The following is a 23871-nucleotide window of genomic DNA, read 5'->3' as shown; positions in this document are numbered from 1 at the left end:
GCCTAGGCTCCCCACCTGGTGTTCCCTTAAAGAACCATCCAGGCTCTGAGACTGGGGTTGGGCACTACCGGGACAAAACCCATTCTCACTCCTTCCCCTTAAGGACAGGACGTGAGGCCCTACACCCATCTCACTACTACAGGACCTAGCTGGGCTACTCTGCGCCACTTCCACCACTCTGGGCTGGAAGATACCTGAGACACTCCCCACAGGATCACACCCCAATGCCTCTCCAGACCCTCGGGAATCCACCACAAGGTCTGCCTCCAATGTGAGCTCCCTGGGGCCAGAGAACTCACTCTCAAACAGGTGTTGGCATAGCTCTGGAAAACTGGGACTTAAAGTATGCTCCCCCACAATTGGATTACACAGCCCCCTAGTAGGGTTAACCAAATTATCCTTCACCTCACCATCCAGCGCCTCACACACATACTCCACACCATTCTTCTGAGACTGGCCAGACAGTAGCGAACTGTCTCTGTCACACAACCCACACTCTTCTGGGCGGTCCTTACACTCACCCACCAGGACCTCAACCATGGGGGAATCCCTCCCACCACTAGGACCATGAACTCCTACGCCAGCTACCCTATTCCCTTCAGGGACGCTGCGCACTACTGGAGCTATCTCATGCCCTTGAACCTCCTGGTGTATGTTAACCCCCTCCAAGTCAGGTGCCATACCTCTAGGTGCGCGCGCTATGCTGTCTGCACTAGATACCTGAATGTTGCTGCCACCATCTGAGCTGGACTCCACCTCCAACTCAGCAAAGCTCAATCTCTGAGCTACACACATTTCTTGTTGCTGGGCTGAAGCCCTCCTGGCCTCAAGCCCCTCGAGCTCCAAGTCAAGTTTCCTCATTCTTAAGTCATGCGCAAGCTCCATTTTCATTTCTTCCAGGGCTAACTTCCTAGATTCTAGCTCCAGTTGGCAACTCAATTTCAGCTCTGCCAACTTCAATTCATGATCTCGGGTTGCCTGTCTGTCCGCCAGCTCCTCTGGCGACAGACCTCGGCCAGAAACACTGCTACCCAATGGGGAGGTTGCACCCCTACACTCTGGAGTCAGGGGTCCCTCCAGCTGCTGTTCTGCATCCTCAAATTCAAAATCCTTTCCAGGGGCATTCCTTGCCTTGACCCAGGCCCTCAGCGCCTTTTGGAACTGCTCCCTTCTGGAGAGTCCGGTCATGGAAATGTTCAAATTTTTGCAGAAGCTCCTGAGCTGTTTCCCAGTGTAGTTTTCTAGTTTCTCCCAATCACAGTCAATAGAAGAAATGGATGCTGCCTTTTCCATTTTCACTGACACAGGCATGACTTCAAAAACACATGGAGATCTCTTCTCGCAAATCATAAATCCAAAAAAAACAAAGTCTGTGGCTTAGTTACTGGACTGTCATCACTGTGCAATGGTCAATAGTTAAGGCATGAACACTGCAAATGTAAATTCGCTATCCCACCGCTGCCACCAATGTAGGAAGGGGGAGTCTCTGGTTGGCGCAGTGCAACACTGGCGACAAGCAGGGCCTCTCCCTTCCTCGTCAGGGCTGAGGGTTACCTTCAAGACAACCTCTGCTTACCCTCTAGGTAGTGTGGCTTAAGCAGTCTTAGGCTAATCTCTGGGGCATGTAGGGTTAAACATTTGCAATATCATACCATCACAACCAACCCACCACACAATGACACCAAACTGTATTTGTAAAAATATATGTTCTTTATATAAATCTCAAGCAGGCTTGTAAATACAGTCTTGGTTACTTCAAATGCAGGTTCCAGTTACTCTTTATGAAAAAGGCACAGTTCTTGAATAAATGCGGTCTTTTGGGCCTTCTGCCCAGCTTTACGAAGGTTCAAGGGTCTTAGAGCGCTTCTAGGCGCTTTCCGCTGTCTCAGCTGCCGAAATGAGCTACCCGGCGGGGCCTGACTCGGGAAGAGGGGGCCGCGGGCCTTCGGGAGCGTCAGGCGGGGCCTCGGGGGCCAAGAGCAGAGCGAGCCTCTGCTTCAGGGGCGGCTCGCGCTGCCAGCGGTTGTGCGGCTCCCGGGGTGCCGGAGATCAGTCAGCGCGGTGCGAGCTCGGGTTGCAGGACGCTCGCACCGCGACGGGCCAAAGACAGTACCTTGAACTTCTTGGGGTGATCCTTGAAGAGGACGGCTGCAGGGGAGGGAGCTGTCCCACGTCGCGTTGCTTCCTTGACGGGCGAGGCGAGCTGCGGCTCGAGGCAGCAGGTCACGGGTCACCCGGGGCGGCGGTGCTCGATGGGGTCTCAGGTCCTTCGCTCAGTCTCCTCTTCGGTCCTGACGGCGGCGGCTGGGTGTGGCGCAGTGGCAGTACGGTCCCCAAGTGCGGGACGTACCCAGCCAAAGTGCCGGTCGCGGTGCTGTCCCTTCAGCGGGGCGGCAGGCCAGACGCTGCTAGTGAGGGAGATGACAAGGGCGGCAGTCCGTCTTTGCGGGGGAATCTACGGCGCTTGGGCCCAGTAGACTTCGGTGCTTGGACCGGACGGGTCCTCCGTTACTTTGCTCTCGTGGGGCCAGGTGCAGATGCCGTCACGGTGTTCAGTCCAGCGGCGGGCTGGGCTTCACGTTGTTATGGCGATCTGCTCACCCACGGTCACGGTGTGCAGGGGGCTTGATGCTCTTGTCTTCCTCAGGCAGCGCTGCAGCGATAAGCAGCACACACAGCAGATGCTTTGGTCAGGGGTTAGCGCTCACTGTTCCTGGAGCGCTGGTCAGGGGGCAAGTTCAGCAGCAAGCCCTTGGAGATCTTTTTAGCAGAGTTTGGCACAAAGTTCAAAAATAAAGCAAAAGTCTCTTGTAGTCTTTTCTTCTCCTCTCCTTTGGCAGCAAGGCACCAGACACAGGCCAGAGTCAGCACTCCTCCTTGTAGTCCTTCCAGGTCCTTCTCTTCGGGCAGAGTTTCTCTTGTAGCACAAACAGGATCTAATTTACAAGGAGCAGGGCTCCTACTTTTATACCCAGTTTCTTTTGTTCTAGCAAGCCAGGGGGGCCTCTGCATAACTGCTCCAGTCTCTGAGTACTTGTTGTGGGTACTTGTGACTTCTGCATTCAGTGTGAGGGCAGGCACATCAGCCGCTCCCCAGGGGGGCGGAGCCGGCATTGAGAGGGCAGGAGTGGCCTGAGCACTTTGTTTACAAGCTTCGGTCCTTCCTGGGCCAGGTGCAGGCTGAGTCATCAGTCGCTCCCCAGGAGGGCGGAGCCAGCATTGTGGTGGCAGGGGCACAGCCTGATGCATCATTCAGGGGAAACTCCCACCACCCATTAAGGGGTCCTCCTGCTAATCACTACCTGTCAACTCCCAGCCCTGTCACTCACACACACCAGACAGTCAGATCCACATCCAAGCAGAGGCGGGCTGAAATGGTTAGGCAAGCAAATGCTAACTTTCTAAAAGTAGCATTTGCAAACACAGGATATTAAAATAAACTTTACTAAAAGAAGTATTTTATTATTCTGAGTTCAGGCATACTAAACACGAATCTCTACCATGTTCCCTGAGCCTGCTGGGATTATAGAGTGTAATAATTCCAGCAGCTCATCTGGCCTAGAAGGGAACAGGTAGCCTTACAATAGTGAAAAACGAATTTGGCAGTAATTCACTATTAGAACATGCCACACACATCAGGGCATGTTCTACCTTACACTTACAATGCACCCTGCCCTCTGGCCTACCATAGGGGTGACTAATATGAAGGTTAAGGGAAGGTTTAGGGGCTGGCAAGTGTGTGCACTTGCCCAGCCAGGGTGACAGTACCAGACTGCACGCAGGTTCTGCAATGGCAGACCCTAGACACATTTTAAGGCTGCTTCTGTGGGTGGCGCAACCAGCGCTGCAGGCCCACTAGCAGTGTTGGCATTCACAAGCCCTGGCACTCCTGGTGCACTTTACTAGGGACTAACAGTAAATCCAATGAACCAATCATGGACATCAATCATATGTACACTTTACAACAGGGAGAGCATATGCACTTTAGCACTGGTCAGCAGTGGCAAAGTGCCCAGAGTCATTAAACCAACAAAAACAGGTCAGAGAGAGTATTGGAGGAAGGCAAAAAGTTTAGGGATGACCCTGCCAAGAGGCCCAGGTCCAACATGCTCGATACTGGGGGTGGATGGGGTTGTATGCTGGGGTGATGGGGTTGTATGCTGGGGTGATGTGCTCGATACTAGGGGATGGATGGGGTTGTATGCTGGGGTGATGTGCTCGATACTAGGGGATGGATGGGGTTGTATGCTGGGGTGATGTGCTCGATACTGGGGGATGGGGGGGTTGTATGCTGGGGTGATGTGCTCGATACTGGAGGGTGGATGGGGTTGTATGCTGGGGTGATGTGCTCGATACTGGGGGGTGGATGGGTTGTATGCTGGGGTGATATGCTCGATACTGGGGGTGGATGGGGTTGTATGCTGGGGTGATGTGCTCGATACTGGGGGGTGGATGGGGTTGTATGCTGGGGTGATGTGCTCGATACTGGGGGGGGTGGATGGGGTTGTATGCTGGGGTGATGTGCTCGATACTGGGGGGTGGATGGGGTTGTATGCTGGGGTGATGTGCTCGATACTGGGGGGTGGATGGGGTTGTATGCTGGGGTGATGTGCTCGATACTGGGGGATGGATGGGGTTGTATGCTGGGGTGATGTGCTCGATACTGGGGGATGGACGGGGTTGTATGCTGGGGTGATGTGCTCGATACTGGGGGGTGGGTGGGGTTGTATGCTGGGGTGATGTGCTCGATACTGGGGGGTGGATGGGGTTGTATGCTGGGGTGATGTGCTCGATACTGGGGAGTGGATGGGCTTGTATGCTGGGGTGATGTGCTCGATACTGGGGGGTGGATGGGGTTGTATGCTGGGGTGATGTGCTCGATACTGGGGGGTGGATGGGGTTGTATGCTGGGGTGATGTGCTCGATACTGGGGGATGGATAGGCTTGTATGCTGGGGTGATGTGCTTGATACTGGGGGGTGGATGGGGTTGTATGCTGGTGTGATGTGCTCGATACTGGGGGGTGGATGGGGTGGATGGGGTTGTATGCTGGGGTGATGTGCTCGATACTGGGGGGTGGATGGGGTTGTATGCTGGGGTGATATGCTCGATACTGGGGGGTGAATGGGGTGGATGGGGTTGTATGCTGGGGTGATGTGCTCGATACTGGATGGTGGATGGGGTGGTATGCTGGGGTGATGTGCTCGATACTGGGGGGTGGATGGGGTTGTACGCTGGGGTGATATGCTCGATACTGGGGGGGTGGATGGGGTTGTACGCTGGGGTGATGTGCTCGATACTGGGGGATGGATGGGGCTGTATGCTGGGGTGATGTGCTCGATACTGGGGGGTGGATGGGGTTGTATGCTGGGGTGATGTGCTCGATACTGTGGGTGGATGGGGTTGTATGCTGGGGTGATGTGCTCGATACTGGGGGATGGATGGGGTTGTACACTGGGGTGATGTGCTCGATACTGGGGGGTGGATGGGGTTGTACGCTGGGGTGATGTGCTCGATACTGGGGGGTGGATGGGGCTGTATGCTGGGGTGATGTGCTCGATACTGGGGGGTGGATGGGCTTGTATGCTGGGGTGATGTGCTCGATACTGGGGGTGGATGGGGTTGTATGCTGGGGTGATGTGCTCGATACTGGGGGTTGGATGGGGTTGTATGCTGGGGTGATGTGCTCGATACTGGGGGATGGATGGGCTTGTATGCTGGGGTGATGTGCTTGATACTGGGGGGTGGATGGGGTTGTATGCTGGGGTGATGTGCTCGATACTGGGGGGTGGATGGGGTGGATGGGGTTGTATGCTGGGGTGATGTGCTCGATACTGGGGGGTGGATGGGGTTGTATGCTGGGGTGATGTGCTCGATACTGAGGGATGGATGGGGTTGTATGCTGGGGTGATGTGCTCGATACTGGGGGGTGGATGGGTTGTATGCTGGGGTGATATGCTCGATACTGGGGGTGGATGGGGTTGTATGCTGGGGTGATGTGCTCTATACTGGGGGTGGATGGGGTTGTATGCTGCGGTGATGTGCTCGATACTGGGGGGTGGATGGGGTTGTATGCTGGGGTGATGTGCTCGATACTGGGGGGGGTTATATGCTGGGGTGATGTGCTCGATACTGAGGGGTGGACGGGGTTGTATGCTGGGGTGATGTGCTCGATACTGGGGGATGGATGCGGTTGTATGCTGGGGTGATGAGATCGATACTGTGGATGGATGGGGTTGTATGCTGAGGTGATGTGCCCGATACTGGGGGGTGGACGGGGTTGTATGCTGGGGTGATGTGCTCGATACTGGGGGATGGATGCGGTTGTATGCTGGGGGGTTTACAGCCATTACAACGAAACTTTTACCACGCAGTGCTGTTACAACGCAGGTTTTACCACGCATACCATTACAACGCATTACACTGGGGGGCGCTCTAGGATAGGAAATAAGTTTAATTTACTATCCAACACCTTCCCTACTATCCACGGGGACTGGAGTTGGAATAGTAAATTAAACTATTCACTATCCAGCACGCACCCCCAAGTGTAATGCGTTGTAATGGTATGCGTGGTAAAACCTGCGTTGTAACAGCATGCGTGGTAAAAGCATGCGTTGTAACGTCATACATTCATGCTGGGGTGATGTGCTTGATACTGGGGGATACCGGGCTCATTGAAGGAGCACTTTTCAAGTGCAGGGACATTGACGCTTTTGCACGCGGACTTAGGACCACTGAGCAGGATCTTTTCACGGGCATGCAGCGGGCCTGCGAGGACCAGGGGGCCAAGCAACACCTAAATCGGCCGCACTTGGGTTCTCTTTCCGCCCCGCCCCTACGCGGCCACGCCTACTTCCCGTAAAGTATAATATCAGTCTTTTGCTCCTGCACCGCGGGACACGTGCGGGCGGGCGCCGGGCGAAGCCCGGGCAAAGGGCGGGCCGTCTGTGGCTGCAGAAGGCTGGGCTGGGTCTACTCTCTTATACTTGGGCCAGGATCTTATCTCGATTCATCGTCATCGACACAGTGAGTTGCTCCCTGTCTGATATCATCAACTCCTATTGTTCAAGGACTATTAGACTTTCGGGACATCTTACTTAAGTCGCCTATTGTGATTAAGTTGTATCTTGACTACTGAGCCTTGTTTATAGCATGACTGAGTGTACACCAAATCCCTTACCCTCTTATGTACGTGTTTCAATATTAGGACCCCTAGATAAATATTTTGTCAGGGCAACCCGAGAGATAGACAGAGAAATCGCACTGGCCGAGAGACGCGCTGAGCGTCGGTTATCTATCGAACTTCTCAAACATCTCCCGGAAAAGCGGTCGCCTTTGGGCTCCATGGCGCTAGCTCCTTCGCCAGCAAGTGCATCGGATCCTGTGGCGAGTGCTTCCCTTCCTTTAGATCATCCACGGGTTGCAGCTTTAAGGGCCAGTTCAGATAGGCTGGAGAGCATGGCAGACATACCCCCACCTATTGATAATGATGCTTCGGACTTATGGACTAGTGATGCCACCGTCCCTATTCCCCCCTCTAATATTACTTCTAGTCATGGGGATTCCCCCCTCACCTGAGTTGGTATCACTGGTAGTAAATAGACTTGTCCACACCAAAAGGAAAAGAACCGCTAGCCCGCGCAAAGGTTTTCATCCCAAACCCTATAAGAAAATTAGGAGACTTGGCACAAGGGTGGGCGTGATCCATAAGGGCGCAGGGGTGGGTGTAAGTTGCCCCCAGGGGACACGGGGCGTGAGCTCTCCGGTGCTACAGCAGCGAAGCCATGTGTTGACTTGACTATAGACTCTGCTGAACTTCCACCGCACGAGATTCCCTCGATTGACGAAATAGAGAAATTGTTGAAATCTCTGCTGATCCCGGTCTTAGAGAGAGTTAAAGGGCTGGGAGAGCGGTTGGATAGGTTTGAACAAGTGACCCTGGACAATTTTTTCTCCATAAAATCTCTCATTAAGTTACATTCTAGAATTAGGGAGGATGGATCAGGTGGGGAATCTGTTGTCCGGGCGACCACCATATCCCCTCAGGGCACACCCATTGTATCTGGAATGGCTAAAGGGGTGGCCACGGCAAATGTTCTTGCTGCACACGCTGAGGCTTCCAAAGGGGGAGTTTGTAACCCGGGGTTGGCTAACAGAGAATGTAGCAGAACACCTACCTATGCCAAAGGTTAGTATTCTCCCTGCTAAGAAGCATGTGCTTTCCGAGGTCCCTGGTAGAAATGGCCCTGTCAATCTGAGAAACTCTGGCACTAGCAAAGGCCTTGAGCTAGCCCAACAAAGAAGAATCAGCTCTAACCCTCCATCAGTTACCCAGCCCGATGTTTCCCCTCCTAAAGAGGCCCTTAGAATACCACCTGTGAACTTACCCACAGACTGTCTGCCATACGTTGCCATCCTTACTAATGTTCCGTCTCTGAAGGCAGATCAGGAAGAATCCTACCAAATGCTAAAAAACAAAAACATGCAGTGGTTAAGGACAAATAGACCTCTCTCTAGGGATATAGACGGCCTGATTCTAGGCGTTAGAAGAGTAGGGTGGGTTGGCTACGGGCACAAGCATTTTGAGGGAGATTGTGTGGTGGTTAATTTTAAGGACGTTAGGGTTGCCCAAACAATTTGTAACCAGAATCTGGGGTCCGGTGGTGCAGGTATCGGGGTAGTAGATTTGACCTACTTCTACCCGAGAACTGTAGGTCACAGATCCGGAATTAATTGGGGTGGGGAATTGAGGTATAATTTCTTGGGCTTGGGTGATGTGCTAGATACTGGGGGGTGGATGGGGTTGTATGCTGGGGTGATGTGCTCGATACTGGGGGTGGATGGGGTTGTATGCTGGGGTGATGTGCTCGATACTGGGGGGTGCATGGGGTTGTATGCTGGGGTGATGTGCTCAATACTAGGGGGTGCATGGGGTTGAATGCTGGGGTAATGTGCTCAATTCTGGGAATGGAAGGGGTTGTTGCTGGGGTGATGTGCTCGATACTGGGGGGTGGATGGGGTGGTATGCTGGGGTGATGTGCTCGATACTGGGGGTGGATGGGGTTGTATGCTGGGGTGATGTGCTCGATACTGGGGGGTGCATGGGGTTGTATGCTGGGGTGATGTGCTCGATACTGGGGGTGGATGGGGTTGTATGCTGGGGTGATGTGCTCGATACTGGGGGTGGATAGGGTTGTATGCTGGGGAGATGTGCTCGATACTGGGGATGGATGGGGCTGTATGCTGGGGTGATGAAATCGATAATGGGGGGTAGACGGGGTTGTATGCTGAGGTGATGTGCTAAATACTGGGGGGTGGATGGGGTTGTATGCTGGGGTGATGAAATCGATAATGGGGGTAGATGGGGTTGTATGCTGGGGTGATGTGCTCGATACTGGGGGGTGGATGGGGTTGTATGCTGGGGTGATGAAATCGATAATGGGGGTAGATGGGGTTGTATGCTGTGGTGATGTGCTCGATACTGGGGGGTGGATGGGGTTGTATGCTAGGGTGATGTGCTCGATACTGGGGGCTGGATGGGGTTGTATGCTGGTGTGATGTGCTCGATACTGGGGGTGGATGGGGTTGTATGCTGGGGTGATGTGCTAGATAATGGGGGGTGGATGGGGGTTGTATGCTGGGATGATGTGCTCGATACTGGGGGGTGGATGGGGTTGTATGCTGGGTGATGTGCTCCATACTGGAGGGTGGATGGGGTTGTATGCTGGGGTGATGTGCTAGATACTGGGGGGTGGATGGGGTTGTATGGTGACGTGATGTGCTCGATACTGGGGGTGGATGGTGTTGTATGCTGGGGTGATGTGCTCGATACTGAGGGGTGGATGTGGTTGTATGCTGGGGTGATGTGCTCGATACTTGGGGTGAATAGGGTTGTATGCTGGGGTGATGAAATCGATACTGGGGGGTAGATGGGGTTGTATGCTGGGGTGATGTGCTCGATACTGGGGGGTGGATGGGGTTGTATGCTAGGGTGATGTGCTCGATACTGGGGGATGGATGGGGTTGTATGCTGGCGTGATTTGCTCGATACTGGGGGTGGATGGGGTTGTATGCTGGGGTGATGTGCTCGATACTGAGGGGTGGAAGTGGTTGTATGCTGGGGTGATGTGCTCGATACTGGGGGTGGATAGGGTTGTATGCTGGGGTGATGAAATCGATACTGGGGGGTAGATGGGGTTGTATGCTGGGGTGATGTGCTCGATACTGGGGGGTGGAAGGGGTTGTATGCTAGGGTGATGTGCTCGATACTGGGGGATGGATGGGGTTGTATGCTGGCGTGATGTGCTCGATACTGGGGGGTGGATGGGGTTGTATGCTGGGGATGCATGGGGTTGTATGCTGGGGTGATGTGCTCGATACTGGGGGATGGATGGGGTTGTGTGCTGGGGTGATGTGCTCGATACTGGGGGGTGGATGGGGTGGTACGCTGGGGTGATGTGCTCGAAACTGGGGGTGGATAGGGTTGTATGCTGGGGAGATGTGCTCAATACTGGGGATGGAGGTGGTTGTATGCTGGGGTGATGTGCTCGATACTGGGGGTGGATGGGGATGTATCCTGGGGTGATGTGCGCGATACTGGGGGTGGATAGGGTTGTATGCTGGGGTGATGAGATCGATACTGGGGGGTGGATGGGGTTGTAAGCTGGGGTGATGTGCTCGGTACTGGGGGGTGGATGGGATTGTATGCTGGGGTAATGTGCTCAATACTGGGGGATGAATGGGTTTGTATGCTGGAGTGATGTGCTCAAAACTGGGGGGTGGATGGGGTTGTATGCTGGGGTGATGTGCTCAATACTGGGGGATGGATGGGGTTGTATGCTGGGGTGATGTGCTCAATACTGGGGGATGGATGGGGTTGTATGCTGGGGTGATGTGCTCAATACTGGGGGATGGATGGGGTTGTATGCTGGGGTGATGTGCTCAATACTGGGGATGGATGGGGTTGTATGCTGGGGTGATGTGCTCAATACTGGGGGTTGGTTGGGGTTGTATGCTGGGGTGATGTGCTTGATACTGGGGATGGATGCGGTTGTATGCTGGGGTGATGTGCTCGGTACTGGGGGGTGGATGGGATTGTATGCTGGGGTGATGTGCTCAATACTGGGGGATGAATGGGTTTGTATGCTGGGGTGATGTGCTCAAAACTGGGGGGTGGATGGGGTTGTATGCTGGGGTGATGTGCTCAATACTGGGGGATGGATGGGGTTGCTGGGGTGATGTGCTCAATACTGGGGGATGGATGGGGTTGTATGCTGGGATGATGTGCTAGATACTGGGGGTGGATAGGGTTGTATGCTGGGGAGATGTGCTCGATACTGGGGATGGAGGTGGTTGTATGCTGGGGTGATGTGCTCGATACTGGGGCTGGATGGGGTTGTATGCGGGGGTGATGTGCTCGATACTGGGAGGTGGATGGGGTTGTATGCTGCGGTGATGTGCTCGATACTGGGGGGTGGATGGGGTGGTATGCTGGGGTGATGTGCTCGATACTGGGGGGTGGATGGGGTTGTATGCTGGGGTGATGTGCTCGATACTGGGGGGTGGATGGGGTTGTATGTTGGGGTGATGTGCTCGATAATGGGGGATGGATGGGGTTGTATGCTGGGGTGATGTGCTCGATACTGGGGGATGGATGGGCTTGTATGCTGGGGTGATGTGCTCGATACTGGGGGGTGGATGGGTTGTATGCTGGGGTGATGTGCTCGATACTGGGGGTGAATGGGCTTGTATGCTGGGGTGATGTGTTCGATACTGGGGGTGGATGGGGTTGTATGCTGGGGTGATGTGCTCGATACTGGGGGTGGATGGGGTTGTATGCTGGGGTGATGTGCTCGATACTGGGGGGTGCATGGGGTGGTATGCTGGGGTGATGTGCTCGATACTGGGGGGTGCATGGGGTTGTATGCTGGGGTAATGTGCTCAATTCTGGGGGATGGATGGGGTTGTGTGCTGGGGTGATGTGCTCGATACTGGGGGGTGGATGGGGTTGTATGCTGGGGTGATGTGCTCGATACTGGGGGTGGATAGGGTTGTATGCTGGGGAGATGTGCTCGATACTGGGGGTGGATGGGGTTGTATGTTGGGGTGATGTGCTCGATACTGGGGGGTAGATGGGGTTGTATGCTAGGTTGATGTGCTCGATACTGGGGGGTGGATGGGGTTGTATGCTGGTGTGATGTGCTCGATACTGGGGAATGGATGGGGTTCTACGCTGGGGTGATGTGCTCGATACTGGGGGGTGGACAGGGTTGTATGGTGGGGTGATATGCTCGATACTGGGGGTGTATGGGGTTGTATGCTGGGGTGATGTGCTCAATACTGGGGGGTGGATGGGGTTGTATGCTGGGTGATGTGCTCGATACTGGAGGGTAGATGGGGTTGTATGCTGGGGTGATGTGCTCGATACTGGGGGGTGTATGGGGTTGTATGCTGAGGTGATGTGCTCAATACTGGGGGTGGATGGGGTTGTATGCTGGGGTGATGTGCTCGATACTGGGGGTTGGATGGGGTTGTATGCTGCGATGATGTGCTCGACACTGGGGGGTGAATGGGGTGGATAGGGTTGTATGCTGGGGTGATGTGCTCGATACTGGGGGATGGATGGGGTTGTATGCTCGGGTGATGTGCTCGATACTGGGGGATCGATGGGGTTGTATGCTGGGGTGATGTGCTCGATACTGGGGGGTGGATGGGTTTGTATGCTGGGGGGTGCATGGGTTTGTATGCTGGGGTGATGTGCTCGATACTGGGGGATGGATGGGGTTGTGTGCTGGGGTGATGTGCTCGAAACTGGGGGTGGATGGGGTGGTATGCTGGGGTGATGTGCTCGATACTGGGGGTGAATAGGGTTGTATGCTGGGGAGATGTGCTCGATACAGGGGATGGAGGTGGTTGTATGCTGGGGTGATGTGCTCGATACTGGGGGTGGATGGGGATGTATCCTGGGGTGATGTGCTCGATACTGCGGGTGGATAGGGTTGTATGCTGGGGTGATGAGATCGATACTGGGGGGTGGATGGGGTTGTATGCTGGGGTGATGTGCTCGATACCGGGGGATGGATGGGGTTGTATGCTGGGGTGATGTGCTCGATACTGGGGATGGATGTGGTTGTATGCTGGGGTGATGTGCTCGATACTGGGGGGTGGATGGGATTGTATACTGGGGTGATGTGCTCAATACTGGGGGATGAATGGGTTTGTATGCTGGGGTGATGTGCTCAAAACTGGGGGGTGCATGGGGTTGTATGCTGAGGTGATGTGCTCGATACTGGGGGTGGATGGGGTTGTATGCTGGGATGATGTGCTCGATACTGGGGGGTGGATGGTGTTGTATGCTGCGATGATGTGCTCGACACTGGGGGGTGAATGGGGTGGATGGGGTTGTATGCTGGGGTGATGTGCTCGATACTGGGGGATGGATGGGGTTGTATGCTCGGGTGATGTGCTCGATACTGGGGGATGGATGGGGTTGTATGCTGGGGTGATGTGCTCGATACTGGGGGGTGGATGGGGTTGTATGCTGGGGGGTGCATGGGGTTGTATGCTGGGGTGATGTGCTCGATACTGGGGGATGGATGGGGTTGTGTGCTGGGGTGATGTGCTCGATACTGGGGGGTGGATGGGGTGGTATGCTGGTGTGATGTGCTCGATACTGGGGGTGGATAGGGTTGTATGCTGGGAAGATGTGCTCATTACTGAGGATGGAGGTGCTTGTATGCTGGGGTGATATGCTTGATACTGGGGAATGGATGGGGTTCTACGCTGGGGTGATGTGCTCGATACTGGGGGGTGGACGGGGTTGTATGCTGGGGTGATGTGCTCGATACTGGGGGTGGATGGGGTTGTATGCTGGGGTGATGTGCTCGATACTGGGGGGTGGATGGGGGTTGTATGCTGGGATGATGTGCTCGATACTGGGGGGTGGATGGGGTTGTATGCTGGGTGATGTGCTCCATACTGGAGGGTGGATGGGATTGTATGCTGGGGTGATGTGCTCGATACTGGGGGGTGGATGGGGTTGTATGGTGACGTGATGTGCTCGATACTGGGGGAGGATGGGGTTGTATGCTGGGGTGATGTGCTCGATACTGAGGGGTGGATGTGGTTGTATGCTGGGGTGATGTGCTCGATACTTGGGGTGAATAGGGTTGTATGCTGGGGTGATGAAATCGATACTGGGGGGTAGATGGGGTTGTATGCTGGGGTGATGTGCTTGATACTGGGGGATGGATGGGGTTGTGTGCTGGGGTGATGTGCTCGATACTGGGGGGTGGATGGGGTGGTATGCTGGGGTGATGTGCTCGATACTGGGGGATGGATGGGGTTGTGTGCTGGGGTGATGTGCTCGATACTGGGGGATGGATGGGGTTGTGTGCTGGGGTGATGTGCTCGATACTGGGGGGTGGATGGGGTGGTATGCTGGGGTGATGTGCTCGATACTGGGGGTGGATAGGGTTGTATGCTGGGAAGATGTGCTCGATACTGAGGATGGAGGTGGTTGTATGCTGGTGTGATGAGCTCGATACTGGGGAATGGATGGGGTTCTACGCTGGGGTGATGTGCTCGATACTGGGGGGTGGACGGGGTTGTATGCTGGGGTGATGTGCTCGATACTGGGGGTGGATGGGGTCGTATGCTGGGGTGATGTGCTCGATACTGGGGGGTGGATGGGGGTTGTATGCTGGGATGATGTGCTCGATACTGGGGGGTGGATGGGGTTGTATGCTGGGTGATGTGCTCCATACTGGAGGGTGGATGGGGTTGTATGCTGGGGTGATGTGCTCGATACTGGGGGGTGGATGGGGTTGTATGGTGACGTGATGTGCTCGATACTGGGGGTGGATGGGGTTGTATGCTGGGGTGATGTGCTCGATACTGAGGGGTGGATGTGGTTGTATGCTGGGGTGATGTGCTCGTTACTTGGGGTGAATAGGGTTGTATGCTGGGGTGATGAAATCGATACTAGGGGGTAGATGGGGTTGTATGCTGGGGTGATGTGCTCGATACTGGGGGATGGATGGGGTTGTGTGCTGGGGTGATGTGCTCGATACTGGGGTGTGGATGGGGTGGTATGCTGGGGTGATGTGCTCGATACTGGGGGATGGATGGGGTTGTGTGCTGGGGTGATGTGCTCGATACTGGGGGATGGATGGGGTTGTGTGCTGGGGTGATGTGCTCGATACTGGGGGGTGGATGGGGTGGTATGCTGGGGTGATGTGCTCGATACTGGGGGTGGATAGGGTTGTATGCTGGGAAGATGTGCTCGATACTGAGGATGGAGGTGGTTGTATGCTGGTGTGATGTGCTCGATACTGGGGAATGGATAGGGTTCTACGCTGGAGTGATGTGCTCGATACTGGGGGGTGGACGGGGTTGTATGCTGGGGTGATGTGCTCGATACTGGGGGGGATGGGGTTGTATGCTGGGGTGATGTGCTCGATACTGGGGTGTGGATGGGGGTTGTATGCTGGGATGATGTGCTCGATACTGGGGGGTGGATGGGGTTGTATGCTGGGTGATGTGCTCCATACTGGAGGGTGGATGGGGTTGTATGCTGGGGTGATGTGCTCGATACTGGGGGGTGGATGGGGTTGTATGGTGACGTGATGTGCTTGATACTGGGGGTGGATGGGGTTGTATGCTGGGGTGATGTGCTCGATACTGAGGGGTGGATGTGGTTGTATGCTGGGGTGATGTGCTCGATACTTGGGGTGTAGATAGGGTTGTATGCTGGGGTGATGAAATCGATACTGGGGGGTAGATGGGGTTGTATGCTGGGGTGATGTGCTCGATACTGGGGGGTGGATGGGGTTGTATGCTAGGGTGATGTGCTCGATACTGGGGGATGGATGGGGTTGTATGCTGGCGTGATGTGCTCGATACTGGGGGTGGATGGGGTTGTATGCTGGGGTGATGTGCTCGATACTGAGGGGTGGACGTGGTTGTATGCTGGGGTGATGTGCTCGATACTGGGGGTGGATAGGGTTGTATGCTGGGGTGATGAAATCGATACTGGGGGGTAGATGGGGTTGTATGCTGGGGTGATGTGCTCGATACTGGGGGGTGGAAGGGGTTGTATGCTAGGGTGATGTGCTCGATACTGGGGGATGGATGGGGTTGTATGCTGGCGTGATGTGCTCGATACTGGGGGGTGGATGGGGTTGTATGCTGGGGGTGCATGGGGTTGTATGCTGGGGTGATGTGCTCGATACTGGGGGATGGATGGGGTTGTGTGCTGGGTGATGTGCTCGATACTGGGGGGTGGATGGGGTGGTACGCTGGGGTGATGTGCTCGAAACTGGGGGTGGATAGGATTGTATGCTGGGGAGATGTGCTCGATACTGGGGATGGAGGTGGTTGTATGCTGGGGTGATGTGCTCGATACTGGGGGTGGATGGGGATGTATCCTGGGGTGATGTGCTCGATACTGGGGGTGGATGGGGTTGTATGCTGGGGTGATGAGATCGATACTGGGGGGTGGATGGGGTTGTATGCTGGGGTGATGTGCTCGGTACTGGGGGGTGGATGGGATTGTATGCTGGGGTGATGTGCTCAATACTGGGGGATGAATGGGTTTGTATGCTGGAGTGATGTGCTCAAAACTGGGGGGTGGATGCGGTTGTATGCTGGGGTGATGTGCTCAATACTGGGGGATGGATGGGATTGTATGCTGGGGTGATGTGCTCAATACTGAGGGATGGATGGGGTTGTATGCTGGGGTGATGTGCTCGATACTGGGGCTGGATGGGGTTGTATGCGGGGTGATGTGCTTGATACTGGGAGGTGGATGGGGTTGTATGCTGTGGTGATGTGCTCAATACTGGGGGGTGGATGGGGTTGTATGCTGGGGTGATGTGCTCGATACTGGGGGGTGGATGGGGTTGTATGCTGGGGTGATGTGCTCGATACTGGGGGGTGGATGAGGTTGTATGTTGGGGTGATGTGCTCGATAATGGGGGATGGATGGGGTTGTATGCTGGGGTGATGTGCTCGATACTGGGGGATGGATGGGGTTGTATGCTGGGGTGATGTGCTCGATACTGGGGGATGGATGGGCTTGTATGCTGGGGTGATGTGCTCGATACTGGGGGGTGGATGGGTTGTTTGCTGGGGTGATGTGCTCGATACTGGGGGTGAATGGGCTTGTATGCTGGGGTGATGTGTTCGATACTGGGGGTGGATGGGGTTGTATGCTGGGGTGATGTGCTCGATACTGGGGGTGGATGGTGTTGTATGCTGGGGTGATGTGCTCGATACTGGGGGGTGCATGGGGTGGTATGCTGGGGTGATGCGCTCGATACTGGGGGGTGCATGGGGTTGTATGCTGGGGTAATGTGCTCAATTCTGGGGGATGGATGGGGTTGTGTGCTGGGGTGATGTGCTCGATACTGGGGGGTGGATGGGGTTGTATGCTGGGGTGATGTGCTCGATACTGGGGGTGGATAGGGTTGTATGCTGGGGAGATGTGCTCGATACTGGGGATGGATGTGGTTGTATGCTGGGGTGATGTGCTCGATACTGGGGGTGGATAGGGTTGTATGCTGGGGTGATGAAATCGATACTGGGGGGTGGATGGGGTTGTATGTTGGGGTGATGTGCTCGATACTGGGGGGTAGATGGGGTTGTATGCTGGGGTGATGTGCTCGATACTGGGGGGTGGATGGGGTTGTATGCTGGTGTGATGTGCTCGATACTGGGGAATTGATGGGGTTCTACGCTGGGGTGATGTGCTCAATACTGGGGGGTGGACAGGGTTGTATGGTGGGGTGATGTGCTCGATACTGGGGGTGTATGGGGTTGTATGCTGGGGTGATGTGCTCGATACTGAGTGGTGGATGGGGTTGTATGCTGGGTGATGTGCTCGATACTGGAGGGTAGATGGGGTTGTATGCTGGGGTGATGTGCTCGATACTGGGGGGTGTATGGGGTTGTATGCTGAGGTGATGTGCTCCATACTGGGGGTGGATGGGGTTGTATGCTGGGGTGATGTGCTCGATACTGGGGGGAGGATGGGGTTGTATGCTGCGATGATGTGCTCGACACTGGGGGGTGAATGGGGTGGATGGGGTTGTATGCTGGGGTGATGTGCTCGATACTGGGGGATGGATGGGGTTGTATGCTCGGGTGATGTGCTCGATACTGGGGGATCGATGGGGTTGTATGCTGGGGTGATGTGCTCGATACTGGGAGGTGGATGGGTTTGTATGCTGGGGGGTGCATGGGGTTGTATGCTGGGGTGATGTGCTCGATACTGGGGGATGGATGAGGTTGTGTGCTGGGGTGATGTGCTCGAAACTGGGGGTGGATGGGGTGGTATGCTGGGGTGATGTGCTCGATACTGGGGGTGAATAGGGTTGTATGCTGGGGAGATGTGCTCGATACTGGGGATGGAGGTGGTTGTATGCTGGGGTGATGTGCTCGATACTGGGGGTGGATGGGGATGTATCCTGGGGTGATGTGCTCGATACTGCGGGTGGATAGGGTTGTATGCTGGGGATGATGAGATCGATACTGGGGGCTGGATGGGGTTGTATGCTGGGGTGATGTGCTCGATACTGGGGGATGGATGGGGTTGTATGCTGGGGTGATGTGCTCGATACTGGGGATGGATGTGGTTGTATGCTGGGTTGATGTGCTCGATACTGGGGGGTGGATGGAATTGTATGCTGTGGTGATGTGCTCAATACTGGGGGATGAATGGGTTTGTATCTCGGGGTGATATGCTCAAAACTGGGGGGTGGATGGGGTTGTATGCTGAGGTGATGTGCTCGATACTGGGGTGGATGGGGTTGCATGCTGGGGTGATGTGCTCGATACTGGGGGGTGGATGGTGTTGTATGCTGCGATGATGTGCTCGACACTGGGGGGTGAATGGGGTGGATGGGGTTGTATGCTGGGGTGATGTGCTCGATACTGGGGGATGGATGGGGTTGTATGCTCGGGTGATGTGCTCGATACTGGGGGATGGATGGGGTTGTATGGTGGGGTGATGTGCTCGATACTGGGGGGTGGATGGGGTTGTATGCTGGGGGGTGCATGGGGTTGTATGCTGGGGTGATGTGCTCGATACTGGGGGATGGATGGGGTTGTGTGCTGGGGTGATGTTCTCGATACTGGGGGGTGGATGGGGTGGTATGCTGGGGTGATGTGCTCGATACTGGGGGTGGATAGGGTTGTATGCTGGGAAGATGTGCTCGATACTGAGGATGGAGGTGGTTGTATGCTGGGGTCATGTGCTCGATACTGGGGATGTATCCTGGGGTGATGTGCTCAATACTGGGGGATGGATGGGGTTGAATGCTGGGGTGATGTGCTAGATACTGGGGGGTGGATGGGGTTGTATGCTGGGGTGATGTGCTAGATACTAGGGGTGGATGGGGTTGTATGCTGGGGTGATGTGCTCTATACTGGGGGATGGATCGGGTTGTATGCTGGGGTGATGTGCTCGATACTGGGGGGTGGATGGGGTTGTATGCTGGGGTGATGTGCTCGATACTGGGGGGTAGATGGGGTTGTATGCTGGGGTGATGTGCTAAATACTGGGGGGTGGATGGGGTTGTATGCTGGGGTGATGTGGTGGATACTGGGGGGGTGGATGGGGTTGTATGCTGGGGTGAAGTGCCCGATACTGGGGGTGGATGGGGTTGTATGCTGGGGTGATGTGCTCGATACTGGGGGGGTTGTTATTGGAGTCTCTGCCCATTCTCTGACCCCAAGCTCTGTTTGTAGGAACAAAATGACCGCGTTGCAAGGAAAAACGGTGGATTGGAATGTGTCTTCGAGTGATTAACGAATGCAAAGATACACTGAAGGAACACACCCCTTAAACACTGTCCGAGGTGAGGCGCTCGACGCTGAGCCACAGCCACTGCTGGGGGGGGGGGGTCATTTTAATTCAGTGACTTTGGGGGGGGGCTCATGTTAATTCAGTGACTTTGGGGGGGGCATGTTAATTCAGTGACTTTAGGGGGGCATGTTAATTCAGTGAATTTGGGGGGGCCCATGTTAATTCAGTGACTTGGGGGGGTCATGTTAATTCAGTGACTTTGGGGGGGGCCCATGTTAATTTAGTGACTTTGGGGGGGCTCATGTTAATTCAGTGACTTTGGGGGGCTCATGTTAATTCAGTGACTTTGGTGGGGCCCATATTAATTCAGTGACTTTGGGGGTCCATGTTAATTCGGTGATTTTCGGGGGGGCCATGTTAATTCAGTGACTTTGGGGGGGCTCATGTTAATTCAGTGACTTTGGGGGGGCATGTTAGTTCAGTGACTTTGGGGGCGCTCATGTTAATTTAGTGACTTTGGGGGGGCTCATCTTAATTCAGTGACTTTCGGGGGGCTCATGTTAATTCAGTGACTTTGGGGGGGCTCATTTTAATTCAGTGACGGGGGTTTAGTGACTTTGGGGGGCCATGTTAATTCAGTGACTTTGGGGGGGGGGCTCATGTTAATTCAGTGACTTTGGGGGGGCTCATTTTAATTCAGTGACTGGGGGCTCATGTTAATTCAGTGACTTTGGGAGGGGGCTGGTGTTAATTTAGTGACTTTAGAGGGGGCTCATGTTAATTCAGTGACTTTGGGGGGACCCATGTTAATTCAGTGACTTTGGGGGGGGGCTCATTTTAATTCAGTGACTTTGGTGGGACTCATGTTAATTCATTGACTTTGGGGGGGCCCATGTTAATTTAGTGACTTTGGGGGGGACTCATGTTAATTCAGTGACTTTGGGGGGGGCATGTTAATTCAATGACTTTGGGCGGGGCTCATGTTAATTCAGTGACTTTGGGGGGGGGCTCATGTTAATTCAGTGACTTTGTGGGGGCGCATGTTAATTCAGTGACTTTGGGGGGCCCATGTTAATTCAGTGACTTTGGGGGGTGGCTCATGTTAATTCAGTGACTTTGGCGGGGGCTCATGTTAATTCATTGACTTTGGGGGGGCCCATGTTAATTCAGTGACTTTGGGGGGGCTCATGTTAATTCAGTGACTTTGGGGGGGGCTCATGTTAATTCATTGACTTTGGGGGGCCCATGTTAATTCAGTGACTTTGGGGGGGCTCATGTTAATTCAGTGGCTTTGGGGGGGCCCATGTCAATTCAGTGACTTTTTTGGGGGGGGCTTATGTTAATTCAGTGACTTTGGGGGGGCTCATGTTAATTCAGTGACTTTGTGGGGGCCCATGTTAATTCAGTGACTTTGGGGGCTCATTTTAATTCAGTGACTGTGGGGGGCTCATGTCAATTCAGTGACTTTGGGGGGGCTCATGTTAATTCAGTGACTTTGGGGGGGCCCATATTAATTCAGTAACTTGGGGGGGGCCCATGTTAATTCAATGACTTTGGGGGGTCGACGAGAAGTGACAGTGTGTCAGTGAGCTGCAGTCACTGCGGGTCATGCTGCAGTCCTGCAGGCCTCCGGCAGAGGGCGCGCGGGTGCATTTAAAACCCTTGCTGCACTCAAGGCCTGAAGCTCCCTTCTAGGAACCGTACGCGCAGTCGTCTGCCCAGAGACTAGTGACGCTTCGAACGGACTCCATTGGCTGAATTCACTGCACAAGACGCTCCAGACGGCCCGGTACAACCGCACGCCTGCCTGGTAACTTGTGACGTAAAACGCGTCCTCTCACGCCATTGGTTCGCTTTCATGGCCTTCACGGTCTCCTTTCGAGCCTTCAGAGCTACACCTCTCCCCAGCAACTGATGACGCGGCAACAACTTCAACTCGATTGGTGCATAAACGCATGAATTGGGAAGAAAAGAGAATATTATTGAATAGGGTCTGCCTATCAACCGATGACGTACACAGATCTTCTACGCGATTGGTGCAGGCGTTGGTGGGCGGCAGAAGAGAGGGAGAAGCTGCCTAACACCGTGATACACCAAGTATGAGGCGCTCTGAGCTGCCCTTCTGACCTTTACATTTGGCCCCCTGCTCAGCAGGGGCACTTGCATCATCAAGCTTTTGCAATACAATAAACCTCGATTACTGTATGTACTTGCCTAAGGTGACCTTTGGCCTTTACCTGCTAAGTTTGTTACCTAGGGATGACAAGCATTGGCATAGCCAATAAGTTTTGCCTTTGGGACATTATAAGGGCCTTATTTATGAGTCTTCGTACACTTTTGAGCTGCCTTTGCATCGCTTTTTGTGATGCACCAGCGGCATACAAAAACGCGTCCAATTGCGCCCTATTTACAAAGTGATGCATCCAGGCTGATAAGTTACTTTGTAAACCCCTGAGCCACATAATCAATCAATCAGAGTTTGTTAAGCATAACTACCCACCCGAAAGGGTCTCAAGATGCTGTAGGTTGGGCGGGGGCAGCTCCCGGATGTTCACAACAATTCGTTGAAGAGGTCTTGAGGTCATTCATGAACTTGAAGAGTGTTATCGTTTGTCTGAGGTGGAGCGTCCCAGTGTTCCATGCCTTGGCCACAAGGAAGGACAAGGAACGGCAACCTGTTCTGGTCTTTTTGATGAGCGGCACCGTAGCAAGGGAGAGTTGGGCTGAGCGTAGGGGTCTTTGGAGTGCGTGGAATGAGAGGCAGTGGTTCAGGTGGGCAGGTCCGGAGTTGTGGAGGGTTTGGTGGGCTTGGATGATGAGCTTGAAGGTGATTCTCTTATCAACGGGGAGCCAGTGTAGTGTCCGCTGGTGTTGGGTGATGTGGCAGTGATGCAGTAGGTTGAGGACTAGTCTGGCAGAGGTGTTCTGGGCGTTCTGAAGTTTGCGGGTGAAGTTCTTGGTGATTCCAGCATAGAGTGTGTTGCCATAGACCAATCTGCTGCTGATGAGGGCACGGGTGAAGATGTTCCTGTGTTTGAGGAGAATCCAGTTGAAGTCTTTCATAGGAGACGGATGGTGTGGAAGCAGAAGGAAGACACAGCGTTGATTTGGCGGTCCATTTTGAGTTGGGTGGTGGTCGGGTTGGCCAGTATCTTGAAGTGAAGGTGTTCCATCAGGTCTGGGGGCCCGTCGGTGTGGTGCTCAGTCTGAGGTTGGATTTGTGGGCAAAGGCGATGCCTCCTTCGGGGCAGTTGGGGTGGTCCTTCCGGTGGTCTTGTATCTTTCGGGGATAGCGATCGCTATGTCAGGTCCTGATGCGGTGTACATCCAGGTTTCTATGAAGAAGGCAACGTCGGGGGTGGTGCTGTTGAGGAGGTCACAGATTTCCGCAGCGTGTCTGTGGAGGATTAAGCATGGGCGGATTTTGCGGATCCACGATTCGCGGATTTGCGTATTCACGGATCGTGGATCCGCAAAATCCGCGGATTTCCGTATCCGCGGATTTGGGGCGGGGCTTCCATGCGAGGGCACATGCCTCTTGTGTGTATTAAAGGTCAGAGACCGATCAGAGCAGCAGATGAAGATACAGAAGCTCCTGGCCACAGGAACAGAACGAGGATTGCGCTCGTGAAAGTCATTGGATGCAAAGGCCTCTGTCCAGCATCACAGCTGATTTTCGATGGTATATTTGGGAAGAAGGCACATCTGCCCAGCCTTGACAACGCTCACGATTGTTTTTTGGGCCGATGAATGAGTCACTGAATTTAAGCTTCAACTAGGGCACATGCTTTATTGATATCTGTAAGTGCTTCCGGTTGAGGTTTAATTTTTGTGCCATGACCATCGTGCCAGAATGAACCCTGCCCTTCATATTTATTCAAGAAGACGCCACCGTTTTGTGCCATACCTCGTTGGGTAAATGTATAGTGCTTTTACTACACTACAGCTGCCTAAAGTGCCAGAGAGTTGTCTACAGCGACCAGGTGTGTGTTACTATGCAATCGCGCCGAAGGGCACAGGGGTCCCTTGAGTGAGCTATCATAGTGGGTAAATGGCGGGAAGACG

Source organism: Lissotriton helveticus, chromosome 5_1 (assembly GCF_964261635.1).
Source record: "Lissotriton helveticus chromosome 5_1, aLisHel1.1, whole genome shotgun sequence".
Classification (NCBI taxonomy): domain Eukaryota; kingdom Metazoa; phylum Chordata; class Amphibia; order Caudata; family Salamandridae; genus Lissotriton; species Lissotriton helveticus.
Note: the sequence above shows the minus strand (reverse complement) of the source record.